This window comes from Amblyraja radiata, chromosome 2 (genome assembly GCF_010909765.2).
Source record: "Amblyraja radiata isolate CabotCenter1 chromosome 2, sAmbRad1.1.pri, whole genome shotgun sequence".
Taxonomy (NCBI): Eukaryota; Metazoa; Chordata; class Chondrichthyes; order Rajiformes; family Rajidae; genus Amblyraja; species Amblyraja radiata.
In genome coordinates, this window is record NC_045957.1 from 100,547,873 (window position 1) to 100,564,947 (window position 17,075).

Consider the following 17,075-nt stretch of genomic DNA (forward strand, 5'->3'; position numbering starts at 1 on the left):
TCTCTTTCCCGTTTACGGCACGCATACACTTCCACGTTGTTGACTCCACCTCCCCCACTGTTTAGTTTCAAGGGGACAGTCGGAGAGCTGGGATGGGGAGGGATAGAGAGAGAGGGGAAGAAAGGGTAACTTGAAGTTAGAGAAGTCGATATTCATACTGCTGGGTTGTAAACTGCCTAAGCAAAATATGAGATGCTGTTCCTCCAATTTGCAGTGAGCCACAATCTGACAGTGGAGGAGGCCCAAGACAGAAAGGTCAGTATGGGAATGGGAGTTAAAGTGTTTAGCAACGGGGAGATCATATAGGTTTATGCTTTGTCTGCCTAAACATCCAGCGATGCTGCCTGTCCCGCTGAGTTACGCCAGCAGATTGAGATGGGTTTAAAGCATTCGTTTGTCAAATCATGATGTATAATATGCAGTTGATGAGGTAAAGGTACACATATTACAGAGTATTTACAGTAAAGAAGTAAGTCCAAAAGTTCAAGTCTTCATTTAAACTCCAGACAAGTCTTCTTCCTTGCTTTTCATCCAAAAAAAGTAACCATTCATACTGTATGAATTCTATGTTAGCATTCATAGCAAAAGGATTTGAGTATAAGAGCAGGGAGGTTCTACTGCAGTTGTACAGGGTCTTGGTGAGACCACACCTGGAGTATTGCGTACAATTTTGGTCTCCTAATGTGAGGAAAGACATTCTTGCCAAAGATGGAGTACAGAGAAGGTTCACCAGACTGATTCCTGGGATGGCAGGACTTTCATATGAAGAAAGACTGGATAGACTCGGCTTGTACTCGCTAGAATTTAGAAGATTGAGGGGGGATCTTATAGAAACGTACAAAATAATAATAATAATAATAATAAATACTTTATTGATCCCCTCAGGGAAATTCAGATGTCCAAAAGCCCCCAACCAACAAACCCACAGATTCAAAACGAACGCAGACAGAAAATACATAGAATACAATGTGGACACTACCTGAGAGCAATAAATACTTAAAAAGACCAATAATTAACAATTAAAAATTAAAAATTGCAAAATGCATCCCCCTACAGCCTTATAATTCGGACCGCTAGGGTGTAGGGGGATGCATTTTGCAATTTTTAATATTTAATTGTCAATTATTGGTCTTTTTAAGTATTTATTGCTCTATGGAGAAAAGACAGGTACAGGATACTGAGTTGGATGATCAGCCATGATCATATTGAATGGCGGTGCAGGCTCGAAGGGCCGAATGGCCTACTCCTGCACCTATTTTCTATGTTTCTATGTATGTTTTCCTTGGAGAATATAAATGCTGGTCCACTCAAATATTTAGGATTGCAAACATTCCACGTTTAATCTCTCCTTGGATAATGTTTTATCATGATTTTCCTATTAGATTTCTGGGTAGCTATTGCATGTCAGTGGTCCCTACTTCTGATCCCGCTTGTGAATGAATGCATCTTCTCTGTGCATACTATATCAAGCAACCTTGCAATTTATGGATGCCATCCTATCATTCTCTGAGCCTCTCTTTTTTTGGAAAAAGCCCCAATCTATTCAATCCTTTCAGTATCATTTTAGCAACTCTTTCTGCACTTATGAAAACCAGAACTACGTGCACTACTTCCTTTACAGTCCATACCAAGGGTTGGTTTAACATAATTTATTTATTTTCATTTCATCCCAGGAAAAAAATGAGTGCATGCATTTTGTTTAAATTACCTTATCAAGTTGCAATAGAATTCAATAGAATTTCCCAGGAATATGTTGCTTCTGTATTCTTTCTCATGAAATGTACTATTTAAAAAAAACGCACATTGTACTACATTTACCAAATTAGCCCCACGAGATTAAAGAATAGTAGCAATAATTTGGAACTAATCTAAACAAGGGGTGAATGAACATTGACCTTGTGGTTTTATCATGCAGGACAATTTTATTTAAAACCAGAACATTGAATTCGATCAGGTTCCCTAGAAACATACATGGGATGTTCAGTTCAAATCCTTTACACAAATGTTCTGTCTTTGCAGAGTGTTATCAGTTGGTACACAACCCTGAAATGAATTCAGAGACAACATTAATCTGTGTAAACTGCACCAGATGCCATGGACTTTGAACACTGAGGCAGATCTCAAACAGAGACTTGAGACACACACCAGTTTATGTAAAGGATCCGGTCATAATTGGGCCCTAGTGTGCTCAACATCCAAGAGGGGATGGTCAAGAAGGATGGTGAAGACACATCAGGTGTCTGTGCTGGAGTCAGACCTAGGAGGACAGGGAGGAGGCTTGGGTTTGTACTGTGGTGGGAGGTGGGGGCACAAAAGAGAGAGGGGAGTGCTGGGTGGTGTAACAGGAGCATGAGGGGAGGGAGTGGTGTGGACAGTGGCAGGTGAAGGGTAGCGGGACTCAGTGCTTTTGGCATTGTTAATATACTGACATGCTTTCTTGATCACTGCATCATTGTGAAAGGACCAGGTTAGATTGCTGGTGATATGGACTTGAAACTTAATGCTGTTGACCATCTCGATAGCAGCTCCATTGATGAGGACAGAGTTGTGTTCCTGACCAAATCGCCTTTAACTCATTGCAGACATTGGACTTTGTCTCTGAAACAGTTGCGCTACATGTTGAGAACTATATTCTGCGCTCTGCATCTTTCCCTTTGCTCTACCTATTGCACTTGAGTTTGGCTTGATTGTACTCACAGTATGTATAGTATTATCTGATTTCATTGGATAGCATGCAAAACAAAGCTTTTCACTGTACCTTGGTACACGTGACAATGAATAAACCTTAACCTAAATCTCCAAATAAGTTCAGAACTGTTATATTTGATTCTTTGCTGTTGTACTGCTGGTAAAATGTCACCAGAGAATGGTATCAAATAAGAATTTAATTTTTCTGTTTAGGTATATATGACAACAAAACACTTTTGACTCTTGACCCTTGAATCTATGTAGGACCACTGGCTCTGCTCAACATGATCAGCTTACTCTATACACATCCAGCAGGTGTCAGTGAAGCGTGCATCAGTCACCATATTTAAACCAATCTGGCACCAAAATGTGAAAAGGCTGTGATGTTGCTGAATTCTGCAATCATTGATTTTCCTTTCAGTGGGTTGGTGAAGCTGAGATTTAATTACTTCATGGCCTGTGTGTGTTACAGTGCACCATACAAAAGGGTGGTTTATTCTGTTTCTTCCGAACTTGTATGTCTGCCATGCAGGCTGTGCAAATCTAGCTGTCAGGGGAAAGAACTTGCAACTTAATATGCATAAAATGGTAAGCTAATTCTCTGTGTGATACTTTGGATGTTTCCATTTTCTGTAATGGAATCTGTTGAGTGTAACATATTAATGATATCATCCTTTCCAGAAAATGCCACTGCTCCAAATAGGCATTTGTAATATTAAACGAGATAATAAATTTTATATCCTACTATTGGCCCGCTGAGTCCTCTCAATACTCGTGAAGCAAAGCTGCCTCTTATTAACCCACTGAACATGCATTGAACACACCTCGGGAACGAAGGGACATAAATGCTGGAAATCTGTAGGAAATCAGAGAGTGCGATGAGAAATCAATCTGCAATTGGTGAAAGTAGGAAGATAGATTAATGTTCTGGTGAATACTTTTTGATGAATAGGTTCCTTTAGAAACATTAACCTGATTCTTTTTTCAGATGGAAATGGATCCACTTACAGATTCCAACATTTTCATTTTCATCGGAGATTTTATTTTAGTTGTTATCTCATATTTCACTTCCACCAAAAGACAATTTTACAGATCAATCTTTTGTATCATAAAATGTTGTTATGGTTTTCAAAGGTTTATATTCTGGCTCTAGTTCCAGACACTAACTGTCGGTCTATATTATATAAATGTTGGTTTAAAGAGTAAAGACACAAGAGACTGCAGATGCCGGCATCTGTAGCAACTAAAGGTGAGCAGCTGGAGGAACTCAATAGGTCAAAGAGCACTTGAGGAAGGCAATGGGCAAATTACATTTTGGGTCGAGCCCCTTAATTTCAACCCAAATCGTCAGCTTTTTCCTCCACAGATGCTTCCTGACTTGCTGAATTCCTTCATGTTGTGTTTTGGTTTAGAGAGGGCATTCATTTACACAGTTCGATCCTTGGACTGTGGAAGGTGAGTCATTATTTTGCAATCTGCTTCTTTCTTAAAACAACATATGTATTTTCACATCTTTCCATTTCCACCCATTTTTGCTTTCCACAAACACCACTCCCTGTCAAATTTCTAGGTTTATCGTCCCTTCCCACAAAAAAACACCCCCTCCTCAGGTACCTTTCCCTGCAACGGCAGGAGATATAACTCCTGTCCCTATATCTCCTCCCTCACATCCATCAATGGGCCCCAGCAGTCCTTCCAGGTGAGACAGACATTGACGCACCTCCTCTAACCTCATCTACTGCATTTGGTGTTCCCGATGTGGCCTCCTTCACATCGGTGAAACCAGGTGTAAACTCTGACCTTTTTTATGGAACACTTGCTCGGTCCGCCAAGGCCTGCTGGAATTCTGGTTGCTAACCATTTTAACTCCCCTTCCCATTCCCATACTGAGCTGTCTGTCCTGGGCTGCCTCTATGACCAGAGTGAGGCCACACGCAAACTGCAAGAGCAGCAGCTCGTGTTCTGCATGGGTAGTTTACAACCCGACGATATGAACATTGAATTCTCCAGTTTTAGGCAACTAACCTACAAACACACACCTCTTCTCTTCTATCCCAGCCTCTCCCCCCTTTTCCCCACTCTTCCCTGTGGCCCACCTGGATGTGCACCCATTTTCTCCCGTTCCCATTCCCTGAAAGCACGGGACACCGCTTTCAGGTCAGGCGATTCTCGAGCCTACAGTTCATCCAGGGCTAACTTGAAGAGGGGCATCAAGAAGGCCAAGCACTGCCATAAGCTCAGGATTGAGGAGCACTTCAACAACAACTCCGGCCCCCGACGCATGTGGCAAGGCATCCAGGCCATCACGGACTATAGACCCACCAACACCACCCCCACATCCAGCGACGCCTCCTTCCATTGGCTTAACCAATTCTATGGCCGCTTCGACAGGGACAATCTAGAGACAGCCATCAAGGCTGTGCTCCCTGCCGATCACCAACCCCTCACACTCACCCCCTACGACGTGTACGTGGCACTGAGTAGGACTAATGCACGTAAGGCCGCTGGCCCTGACGGCATCCCCGGGCGCGTCCTCAGGGCCTGTGCTGCGCAGCTGACAGACGTCTGGACTGACATCTTCAACCTGTATCTTGCCCAAGCAGTTGTCCCCACGTGCCTTAAAACCACCTCCATCGTGCCGGTGCTAAAAACACTCCACTGCGGCAAGCCTCAACGACTTCTGCCCAGTTGCACTTACTCCCATCATCACCAAGTGCTTCGAGAGGCTGGTCCTGGCACACCTCAAAGGCTGCCTACCTCCCACATTGGATCCCTATCAGTTTGCCTACCGCAAGAACAGGAGTACGGAGGATGCCATCTCAACGGCACTTCACTCCGTCCTCTCCCACCTCGACAACAGAGACACTTACGTAAGAATGCTGTTCATCGAATGCAGCTCAGCATTCAACACCATTAAACCCTCTAAACTGATCACCAAACTCGGTGACCTGGGCATCGACCCCTCCCTCTGCAACTGGATACTGGACTTTTTAACCAACAGACCCCAGTCTGTTAGGTTAGACAAGCACATCTCTTCAACCCTCAGATTCAGATTCAGATTCAGATTCAATTTTAATTGTCATTGTCAGTGTACAGTACAGAGACAACAAAATGCATCTAGCATCTCCCTGGAAGAGCGACATAGCAAATGATTTAAATAAATAATAATAAGTGATAATAAGTGTCCGGGGGGTGGGGGGGTGATTGGCAGTCACCGAGGTACGTTGTTGAGTAGAGTGACAGCCGCCGGGAAGAAGCTGTTCCTGGACCTGCTGGTTCGGCAACGGAGAGACCTGTAGCGCCTCCCGGATGGTAGGAGGGTAAACAGTCCATGGTTGTGGTGAGAGCAGTCCTTGGCGATGCTGAGCGCCCTCCGCAGACAACGCTTGCTTTGGACAGACTCAATGGAGGGGAGCAAGGAACCGGTGATGCGTTGGCCAATTTTCACCACCCTCTGCAATGCCTTCCGGTCGGAGACAGAGCAGTTGCCATACCATACTGTGATGCAGTTGGTAAGGATGCTCTCGATGGTGCAGCGGTAGAAGTTCACCAGGATCTGAGGAGACAGATGGACCTTCTTCAGTCTCCTCAGGAAGAAGAGAAGCTGGTGAGCCTTCTTGATCAGAGTTGAGGTATTGTGGGTCCAAGAGAGGTCATCGGAGATGTTGACTCCCAGGAACCTGAAGCTAGAAACAAGTTCCACCTCCGTCCCGTTAATGTGGATGGGGGTGTGCGTGCCGCCCCTGGACTTCCTGAAGTCTACAATGAGCTCCTTGGTCTTCTTGGAGTTAAGGGCCAGGTTGTTGTCAGCGCACCATGCTGCTAAGTGCTGGACCTCCTCCCTGTAGGCCGACATCGTTGTTGCTGATGAGGCCAATCACCGTTGTATCATCTGCATACTTGATGATGGTGTTAGTACCATGTACAGGTGTGCAGTCATAGGTGAAGAGGGAGTAGAGGAGGGGGCTCAGCACACAGCCCTGTGGAACGCCGGTGTTCAGGGTGAGGGTTGAAGAGGTGTGCTTGTCTAACCTAACAGACTGGGGTCTGTTGGTTAGAAAGTCCAGTATCCAGTTGCAGAGGGAGGGGTCGATGCCCAGGTTACCGAGTTTGGTGATCAGTTTTGATGGTATAATGGTGTTGAATGCTGAGCTGTAATAGATGAACAGCATTTTTACGTAAGTGTCTCTGTTGTCGAGGTGGGAGAGGGCGGAGTGAAGTGCCGTTGAGATGGCATCCTCCGTACTCCTGTTCTTGCGGTAGGCAAACTGATAGGGATCCAGTGTGGAGGGTAGGCAGCTTTTGAGGTGTGCCAGGACCAGCCTCTCGAAGCACTTGGTGATGATGGGGGTAAGTGCAACTCGGCGGAAGTCGTTGAGGCTTGCCGCAGTAGAGTGTTTTGGCACTGGCACGATGGAGGTGGTTTTAACCCTGAACACTGGCGTTCCACAGGGCTGTGTGCTGAGCCCCCTCCTCTACTCCCTCTTCACCTACGACTGCACACCTGTACATGGTACTAACACCATCATCAAGTATGCAGATGATACAACGGTGATTGGCCTCATCAGCAACAACGATAAGTCGGCCTATAGGGAGGAGGTCCAGCTCCTAGCAGCATGGTGCGCTGACAACAACCTGGCCCTTAACTCCAAGAAGACCAAGGAGCTCATTGTAGACTTCAGGAAGTCCAGGGGCGGCACGCACACCCCCATCCACATTAACGGGACGGAGGTGGAACGTGTTTCCAGGTTCCTGGGGGTCAACATCTCCGATGACCTCTCTTGGACCCACAATACCTCAACTCTGATCAAGAAGGCTCACCAGCGTCTCTTCTTCCTGAGGAGACTGAAGAAGGTCCATCTGTCTCCTCAGACCCTTGTGAACTTCTACCGCTGCACCATCGAGAGCATCCTTACCAACTGCATCACAGTATGGTATGGCAACTGCTCTGTCTCCGACCGGAAAGCATTGCAGAGGGTGGTGAAAATTGCCCAACGCATCACCGGTTCCTCGCTCCCCTCCATTGAGTCTGTCCGAAGCAAGCGTTGTCTGCAGAGGGCGCTCAGCATCGCCAAGGACTGCTCTCACTGCAACCATGGACTGTTTACCCTCCTACCATCCGGGAGGCGCTACAGGTCTCTCCTTTGCCGGACCAGCAAGTCCAGGAACAGCTTCTTCCCTGCGGCTGTCACACTACTCAACACTGTACCACGGTGACTGCCAATTACCCCCCCCCCCCTGGACATTCCTCCCACAGGAAAATACACTATGTCTGTATACATGTAAATAGATTTATTTATTTAAATCATATTCTATGTCGCTCTCCAGGGAGATGCTAAATGCATTTCGTTGTCTCTGTATTGTACACTGACAATGACAATTAAAGTTGAATCTGAATCTGAATCTGAATCTGAATCTCCCTCCCTTCTGTCCCCTTAGACCTATGCTCCTTTCTCTGGCTTCACATTTTGTGCATCTTCTAACCTTATTGCCTTATCTCACACTTTTTTGTCTTGTCATAGAGTCATGGAGTGTGGAAGCAGGCCCTTGGACTCAACTTGCCCGCACCAACCAATATGTCCCATCAAAACTTGACCCACCTGCCTAATTTTGGCCCATATCCCTCTAATCCTACTCGATCCATGCACCTGTCTAAATGTTTCTTAAACGTTGTGATAGTATCTCTGGCATATCTGGCAATCAAATCCCCTCTCATCAGCAGTCACCTATCACTGGCCAGACTTTGTCGCACCACTACCTCTCTTCCAGCTTTCTTATTCCCCCCCCCCCCCCCCCAACTACAATCAGTCTGAACGAATCCCAATAATTTTTAATGATGTAAGTGTAAAACATGCGAGGTAAAATAAATTACCGGATTTCATCCTTGAAAATAGGCTTCAGTGCCACTTACAGCACATTAACAATAGAATTCGTAAAAGCCTCCTATTTGCATTTCATAGTGATATGATTTCTTGGCGATGTGAAGCTATATCCTAGCTTAACACTTACATTTCTCACACTCTTTAATAAATTTACATTTCTTGTGGATTTAGCACTTCTCATTATCATTTAATTGTCAGTACTTGTGAGTATGTATTTGTGAAAGACATTTCCAAACAAAAGCACTAAGGCATGCACACTACTTTGTGTGAGGTTTATCAGGCCAGTGTTTGAAGTTTCCCAGTGAAACATCAGTGCTGAATGGTTGCTTAATTTGTCTCTTGTGAAAACATGTTTATCTTTAGATGGTTACATTGCCTGCCTAGTAATTCAATTCATCTTTAATAAACCAGCTAATTATAAAGATTACGATACAAAGTAAAATAAAATCCGGTATGTTTTAAAATATCCTGACATAAGAGGGAATATTTCTAGAACTGTGAGGACAAATCAGTGCAGTCAATGTGCTAGCAAAATAAGTTGAATATGCAGCCTGACATTTAATAGGCAAATATTTTAAACGTGTCTTAATCAATTTCACAACACTACCAATTTGACCTTTATTGTAAAAATGAATATTTAGATGCAAACAAGTACTACTTAATGTAATTAATCAATTAGTTGAAGAAATTTAAGTCGTATTAAAGGATTTGTTCTTCAAATAGTCAAATAAAATGTGCTTGATATTACTCATTACTAATTCTCTCCGTGCCTGATGCACCTGGAGCAAAGTGTCTGGTTGTCACACAGCAGCAAGCAATCATCTTGAGGATAAGAGTGTCGGGTCCAATCTTTGGGGGATTCCTTGTTCAGTGCAAGCTGAGCTCTTGGCAATGCTTCCCTGGTCAGAAGCTGCCATGTCCACTGCATGGGGGTGAGTTAGGGGCCTCATCTTTATTAAGCCCCATTAAAATCTCACAATGAAAATGCTGGAAGAAACTTTACTTTAATGTTATTTGAGATGTTTTCATGTTCGGATAGTTTAAAAGCTGGAATTTAAAAGCTTAAATGCCATTTACAGTAAGTCAGTCTGATCTGTAAGGCAGTAACAGCACCACCCATTTTTATTTTTAGAGGGAAAATATCAGTTTACCCTGCGTACTAATCCAAAATGGAAACTGTGTCAAGCCAATGGCTGTGCTTGCAATTGAGCAATACTTGTTCTCATTCTTGAACATTATGTTTAATAAAAGCAGCAGGAGGTGAGACGTCAACATTTTCAAGCTAAATAAACTTGATTTATTAATTCAAATTCCATCGTGTTTGTTATCCAAGCCTCAATGTTGAAATGACTAAGGGATATGGGGAAAAGGCAGGAACGAGGTACTAAAGTGGATGATCGGCCAGGGTCATATTGAATGATAGAGCAGGAATGAAGGGCTGATTGGCCAACTCACGCCCCCTATTTACCATGTTTCTAAACTATCCTAGGAAGTTTCTTAATGTATCGATTTTCATTACATTCACACTGTGCTCTTTTTGTGATTCCTTAAATGATCATCCTCTATGTACTTTCCTCATTCTTCTGACTCAGCCACGAGCAACCTGACAGAGCAACCCATATACTGTACCACCCAAAGTATATAACTTGCTCTAGGATTTATTTATGCATTGACTAAAAATGGATTGTTGATTGGTTTTCCATTTGTTTTTATTCCATTTGTTTCCTTTATTCCCCTCATTCCATACATTATACATTTCCACGGGTGGGAAGTGGAGTTGGGAACCGGCAATGTACTATTTTGGGACAAATGTGTCGTTCATTCGACTGCCCTCTTACTTCCTTCTGAGAAGCAACCATATTATTCACAGAAATTTCTGCTAAGGAAGGCATAATTATTTCTAGCTAAGATCCAGTGACACTTGGGTGTAGGCCTTTGGTATTTGCTGCTGAGTTTTCGAACCATGGCATTGAAAATGAGCTGTAATCAATTGCAGTAATATGCACTGCTCTGTATGTTTTAAATGTGATCTTTGATCTGAAGTATCAGTGTCAGTCACTCAACCAGTAACATAATCTTTCAGGTCCTGCTGATTCGGTCTTACATGCCAACAAGTGGATTGCTTTAAACTCAATGCCGCTAGCATATACTGCATCAAATATATGCAAACATTCATTTAAAAAAAATCTTGCACATCCAGCAATTTAACAGACAAAATAGAAGAGTGGTGTGGATATAACTCAGTCCATCACACATACCAGACTCCCCACTATCAAATCCACCCACTCTTCGTGCTGCCTCGGAAAGGCAGCCAACATAATCAAAGCTCCCACCCCGTCATTCCTTCTTCTCCTTACTCCTGTTGCACAGAAAGTACAGAAGCATGAAAGTGCGCACCACCAGACTCAGGAACAGTTCTGTTATCAGGTTTCTGAACAGTCCTTCCATAAGCTAGGAGACTCCCTAATTCCACTCTACCCCATTGTGGGCATTGGACTTTGTCCTTGGAACTAGTTTGCTACAATGCTCTGGAAGCTGCCCGAGGCATGCACACCAAAACAAACATCAGGTGCTGTTAGAAGATTATCAACTCAGTGAAATATGTACTTTGACCACTACAAAGAGATTGCCATAAATTCAGTTTTGGTTTAGTTTAGAGATACAGCATGGATACAGGCCCTTCAGCCCACCGAGTCTGCACTGACCAACGATCACCTGTTCGCACTAATTCTGTTATCCCAGTTTTGCATCCTCCACACTCCAGGCCATTTTACAGAACCCAATTGTACGTCTTTGGAGTGCGAGTATGAAATCAGAACACATGGAGAGTACCCATGCGGTCACAGGAAGAACATACAAACTCCGTACAGACAGTACCTGTAGTCAGGATCGAACCTTGGATCCCTTGCATTGTAAGGCAGCAACTCTACCGCTGCACCACTGTGGATGGTGCTCATGAGTACCTTCCAGGTTGGAGGAGTGCAGGACATACTGAAGCTTGATGCAGGCTTTGTGGGGTCGGGTTGCTGCCATCCTCTCTCGCTTTTTCTCCAACTTCAAAACCATCCAGAAGACCAATCTCTGTATTCCGTCTCCTCCCCCTACTCCTGTTGCTACACAATTACTGTTCATCGCAGTTAATTTTTTGCAATTGAATAACTCTGCCTAATTGGCACTGTTGAGCTCACCAAGCCAATTCAATTCCTCCATTGTAATTTCCTCACTGCTGCTGTTGAGTGAAAAATCTGACCCTGGGTTTTGATGAATATAATTTGAATCACTGTCAATCTTATAAATTACATTTGCTGATAATAAAGGGTGAATGATCATTGCAAGCTTTAACATTCTGTTGATCAGTTTCTTAACAAAGACATTAAACCATTTTAACACAAGCGGTGAAAATAAAAAATTAAAAAAATCATCCAAACATGCTGAGCATCTGTACTTGCCTGGCTGTGCACTTTGCGATTAAGGGATAATTGCAGGAACAGATATAAACCATGCATTATAATGACACGTTGTTCTGGCTTGTATTTTGTTCAGTGAAGGTCTGTACACTGGAGTAGGGGAGTGCATCTTTTACTGCTACTATTTTCAGAATTATACCTAGACTTCTCTGCAAGCTAAAGCAAAAAGCCATGAAATAATTCTTCCATGAGATAAAGCAGATGTAATTTTTTAGCAATGTAGTTTCCCAAAGCAATGAATGTGACTAAATAATAAGCATGATATATCGTAAAAATTATTAACAGAGATGTTTCTGAAGCTTTAACCACATTAAGGAAACAATTGGTTTAAATGTTCTTATTTTCGAGTGGTGGCGCCAACGAATGTGGCTGCCTAGCCTGCAGCTGTTTGTCCTTTCATTCTTTTTGTTATTTTTTAGTCTGTTTTAAAGTTTGTTTTGGAGATCATTTAGTCTTTTTTATGGGGGGGGGGGAACTGTTTTCTTGGTCACTGCCTGGTCGAGGATGCGACTATTCTCCGAGCCGCATCTTCGCCCCCTCCTCGTGGCTGGATTGGTGTGGCCTTTCCTGCTGGAGACCGGCCAGAGCCTCAGCTTCAGCAGCGGCGGCACAGCACTGGATTCCAACGTGGAGGGAGCGATGCCTTACCGGGGTCGCCGTGTTGGAGCTCCGGAGTGCTGGGGCTGCCGACTTTGACACCGTGGAGCTGTGGGCTGCTGAGCTTCCAGCCGCGGGCAGCGCTGACGCTGACGCTGACTTTAACATCGCGGAGCCGTGGGATCTCTCGCCGAGGTCGCCAGCGTTGAATCTCCGCCCAGCTCGGCCTGTGGACTTCGGAAACCGCGGTCTCCGGTAGGAAGTGTTATGTTTATCTTATTTGTGTGCTGCATGGTAACTCAAATTTCACTGCATCAATTGGTGTACGTGACGATAAATGTCCTTTGTCCTTTGCCCTTTATTTCTGAAATCTGTCTTTTGACAAATATGACTCAATCTGTCATTTCTGGATTTGCAGACCCAATAAATTTCCTGACCACGGTGTTTTTTTGAGTTGCCTTTGGTATGAGTGTAGAATTCAGCTACATCCTCATCAGCTGTTACAATATTGGCCATTTGATTAGGGGTTGACAAGGGAGGAATGGGGCTGATGCTTCTGCTAACTGCAATGTCATGAACCAAGAATAATAGCCCCAAAATAAAGAGACAGTTCTTCAGGACAGAGTTAAGAAGTAATATTTTCACCATGAGGGTAGTGAATCTTTGGAATTCACCAGTGAGGAGGATTATAGTGGGCCAGTCACTGGATATTCATAAATTCATAACAGAGATTGGTGGGTTTTTAGATAATAAGAAAATAAAGAGATGTAAGGTTATTGGTACACAAAAATGCTGGAGAAACTCAGCGGGTGCAGCAGCATCTATGAAGGAAATAGGCGACGTTTCGGGCCGAAACCCTTCTTCAGACTGATGGGGGGTGAGGGGGATAAGGAAGGAAAAAGAGAGGATGAGGAGCCCGAGGGCGGGGGGGGGGGGCGGGGGGGGGGGGGGGGGGGGGGTGGGAGGAGACAGCTCGAGGGTGAAGGAAGGGGAGGAGACAGCAAGGGCTAGCAAAACTGGGAGAATTCAACGTTCATGCCATCCGGACGCAAGCAACCCAGGCGGAATATGAGGTGCTGTTCCTCCAATTTCCAGTGTTGCTCACTCTGGCAATGGAGGAGACCCAGGACAGAGAGGTCGGATTGGGAATGGAAGGGGGAGTTGAAGTGCTGAGCCACCGGGAGTTCAGGTAGGTTATTGCGGACTGAGCGGAGGTGTTCGGCGAAACGATCGCCCAACCTCCGCTGAGTCGCCCCAATGTAAATCAGCTGACATCTAGAGCAGCGGATGCAGTAGATGAGGTTGGAGGAGATACAGGTGAACCTTTGTCGCACCTGGAACGACTGCTTGGGTCCTTGAATGGAGTCGAGGGGGGAGGTGAAGGGACAGGTGTTGCATTTCTTGCGGTTGCAACGGAAAGTGCCCGGGGAGGGGGTGGTACGGGAGGGAAAGGAAGAATTGACAAGGGAGTTGCGGGGGGAGCGGTCTTTGCGGAAGGCAGACATAGGGGGAGATGGGAAGATGTGGCGAGTGGTGGGGTCACGTTGGAGGTGGCGGAAATGGCGGAGGATTATTTGTTGTATTTGCCGGTTGGTGGGGTGAAAGGTGAGGACTAGGGCGACTCTGCCCTTGTTGCGAGTGCGGGGATGGGGAGAGAGAGCAGTGTTGCGGGGTATGGATGAGACCCTGGTGCGAGCCTCATCTATGGTGGCGGAGGGGAATCCCCGTTCCCTGAAGAACGAGGACATTTCCGATGCCCTGGTGTGGAACTTCTCATCCTGGGAGCAGATGCGGCGTAGGCGGAGGAATTGGGAGTAGGGGATGGAGTCTTTACAGGGGGCAGGGTGGGAAGACGTGTAGTCCAGATAGCCATGTGAGTCAGTGGGTTTGTAATGTATGTCGGTCAGGAGTCTGTCCCCTGCGATGGAGATGGTGAGGTCAAGGAATGGTAGGGAAGTGTCGGAAATGGTCCAGGTGTATTGGAGTGCCGGATGGAAGTTGGTGGTGAAGTGGATGAAGTCAGTCAGTTGTGTGTGGGTGCAGGAGGTGGCCCCAAAGCAGTTGTCAACGTAACGGAGGTAGAGGTCGGGGATGGGACCCTGGTACGTATTGAACAAGGATTGTTCGACGTACCTGACAAAGAGGCAGGCATAGCTGGGGCCCATGCGTGTGCCCATAGCTACGCCTTGTGTTTGGAGGAAATGGGAGGAGTCAAACATAAAATTGTTGAGGGTGAGGAGGAGGAGGCGGAGGAGGGTGTCAGTGGCTGGGTATAGGTTGCTCATCTGGTCGAGGAAGAACCGGAGGGCTTTGAGGCCATCCTGGTGGGGGATGGAGGTGTAGAGTGACTGGACATCCATGGTGAAGATGAGGGGTGAGGGCCTAGAGAGTGGAATATGCGGAGGCGGCGGAGAGTGTCTGAGGTTTCTAGAACATAGGTGGGAAGGGATTTGATCAAGGGGGATAGTATGGAGTCAATGTATGTGGAGATGAGTTCGGTGGGGCACGAACACGCAGAGACAATGGGTCTGCCGGGAGAGCTGGGATAAGGTTATTGGTATTGGTTTATTATAGCGTATTGGACTATAAGCCAAAACCAATGGGGTTAGCAGGATAGTGGCATTAGGTAAGAGACCAGCCATGATCTTATTGAATGAACATACCAAAGGAAGGACGAGCAGTATGGCTTTTATCTACTTTTATTCCTTATGCTCTTACATTCCTCCTTCTGTTTACCATGATATGAATACAACAGACACCCAATTCTCAGCTGCATGGTTAGCAAGGATAATCACCTTGTCCCCCTTTAACCAAAGGAGCCTCCATCTCACATGACAGCGTGATTCTATTATCTCTGAACAAGAACGTCAAATCAGACGAACAATGACATAGGTATGAAATAAATGCCTCATTCAAAGCTTTGCATCTATTTTTGGTTGTATGACCTCGGTTTATTATTGGCAGAATCTGTTTGCAGCATTCTAGACCAGCTGTCATTTCTTGGTCACGGAAACAGAAATATCACAGGCAGGGAGCATATAGTCAGACGGAATGGGAATGGGAAGGAGGGGGCGTCTGCCTCATGGTCAACTCTGCGTGGTGCCCAGACGTGGCAGTCCTGTCCAACTCCTGCTCTCCACACCTGGAATACCTGGTGGTGAAGTGTCAACCCTTCTACCTCCCAAGGGAATTCACCTCCATCATCCTGACCGTGGTATACATCCCACTGGAGGAGCTGGCACTGGAGCAGCTGCACGCCGTGGTCAACAAACACCAGACGTCTTACCCCGAGGCGTTTACCACCATTGCTGGGGACTTCAATAAGGCAAACCTAAAGAAATCACTCCCTAACTTCCACCAACATGTCTCCTGCTGCACCAGAGGACCAAACACCCTCGACCACTGCTACACCACCATCAAGAATGCCTATCGCTCTATCCCTCACCCTCACTTCGGTAAATCCGACCATACCATATAACCAAATAACCATATAACAATTACAGCACGGAAACAGGCCATCTCGGCCCTACAAGTCCGTGCCGAACAACTTTTTTCCCTTAGTCCCACCTGCCTGCACTCATACCATAACCCTCCATTCCCTTCTCATCCATATGCCTATCCAATTTATTTTTAAATGATACCAACGAACCTGCCTCCACCACTTCCACTGGAAGCTCATTCCACACCGCTACCACTCTCTGAGTAAAGAAGTTCCCCCTCATGTTACCCCTAACTTCTGTCCCTTAATTCTGAAGTCATGTCCTCTTGTTTGAATCTTCCCTTTTCTCAAAGGGAAAAGCTGATCCACATCAACTCTGTCTATCCCTCTCATCATTTTAAAGACCTCTATCATGTCCCCCCTTAACCTTCTGTGCTCCAGAGAATAAAGACCTAACTTATTCAACCTTCCTCTGTAACTTAGTTGTTGAAACCCAGGCAACATTCTAGTAAATCTCCTCTGTACTCTCTCTATTTTGTTGACATCCTTCCTATAATTGGGCGACCAAAATTGTACACCATACTCCAGATTTGGTCTCACCAATGCCTTGTACAATTTTAACATTACATCCCAGCTTCTATACTCAATGCTCTGATTTATAAAGGCTGGCATACCGAAAGCTTTCTTTACCACCCTATCTATATGAGATTCCACCTTCAAGGAACTATGCACGGTTATTCCCAGATCCCTCTGTTCAACTGTATTCTTCAATTCCCTACCATTTACCATGTACGTCCTATTTTGATTTGTCCTGCCAAGGTGTAGCACCTCACATTTATCAGCATTAAACTCCATCTGCCATCTTTCAGCCCATTCTTCCAAATGGCCTAAATCACTCTGTAGACTTTGGAAATCCTCTTCATTATCCATAACACCCCCTATCTTGGTATCATCTGCATACTTACTAATTCAATTTACCACACCTTCATCCAGATCATTGAT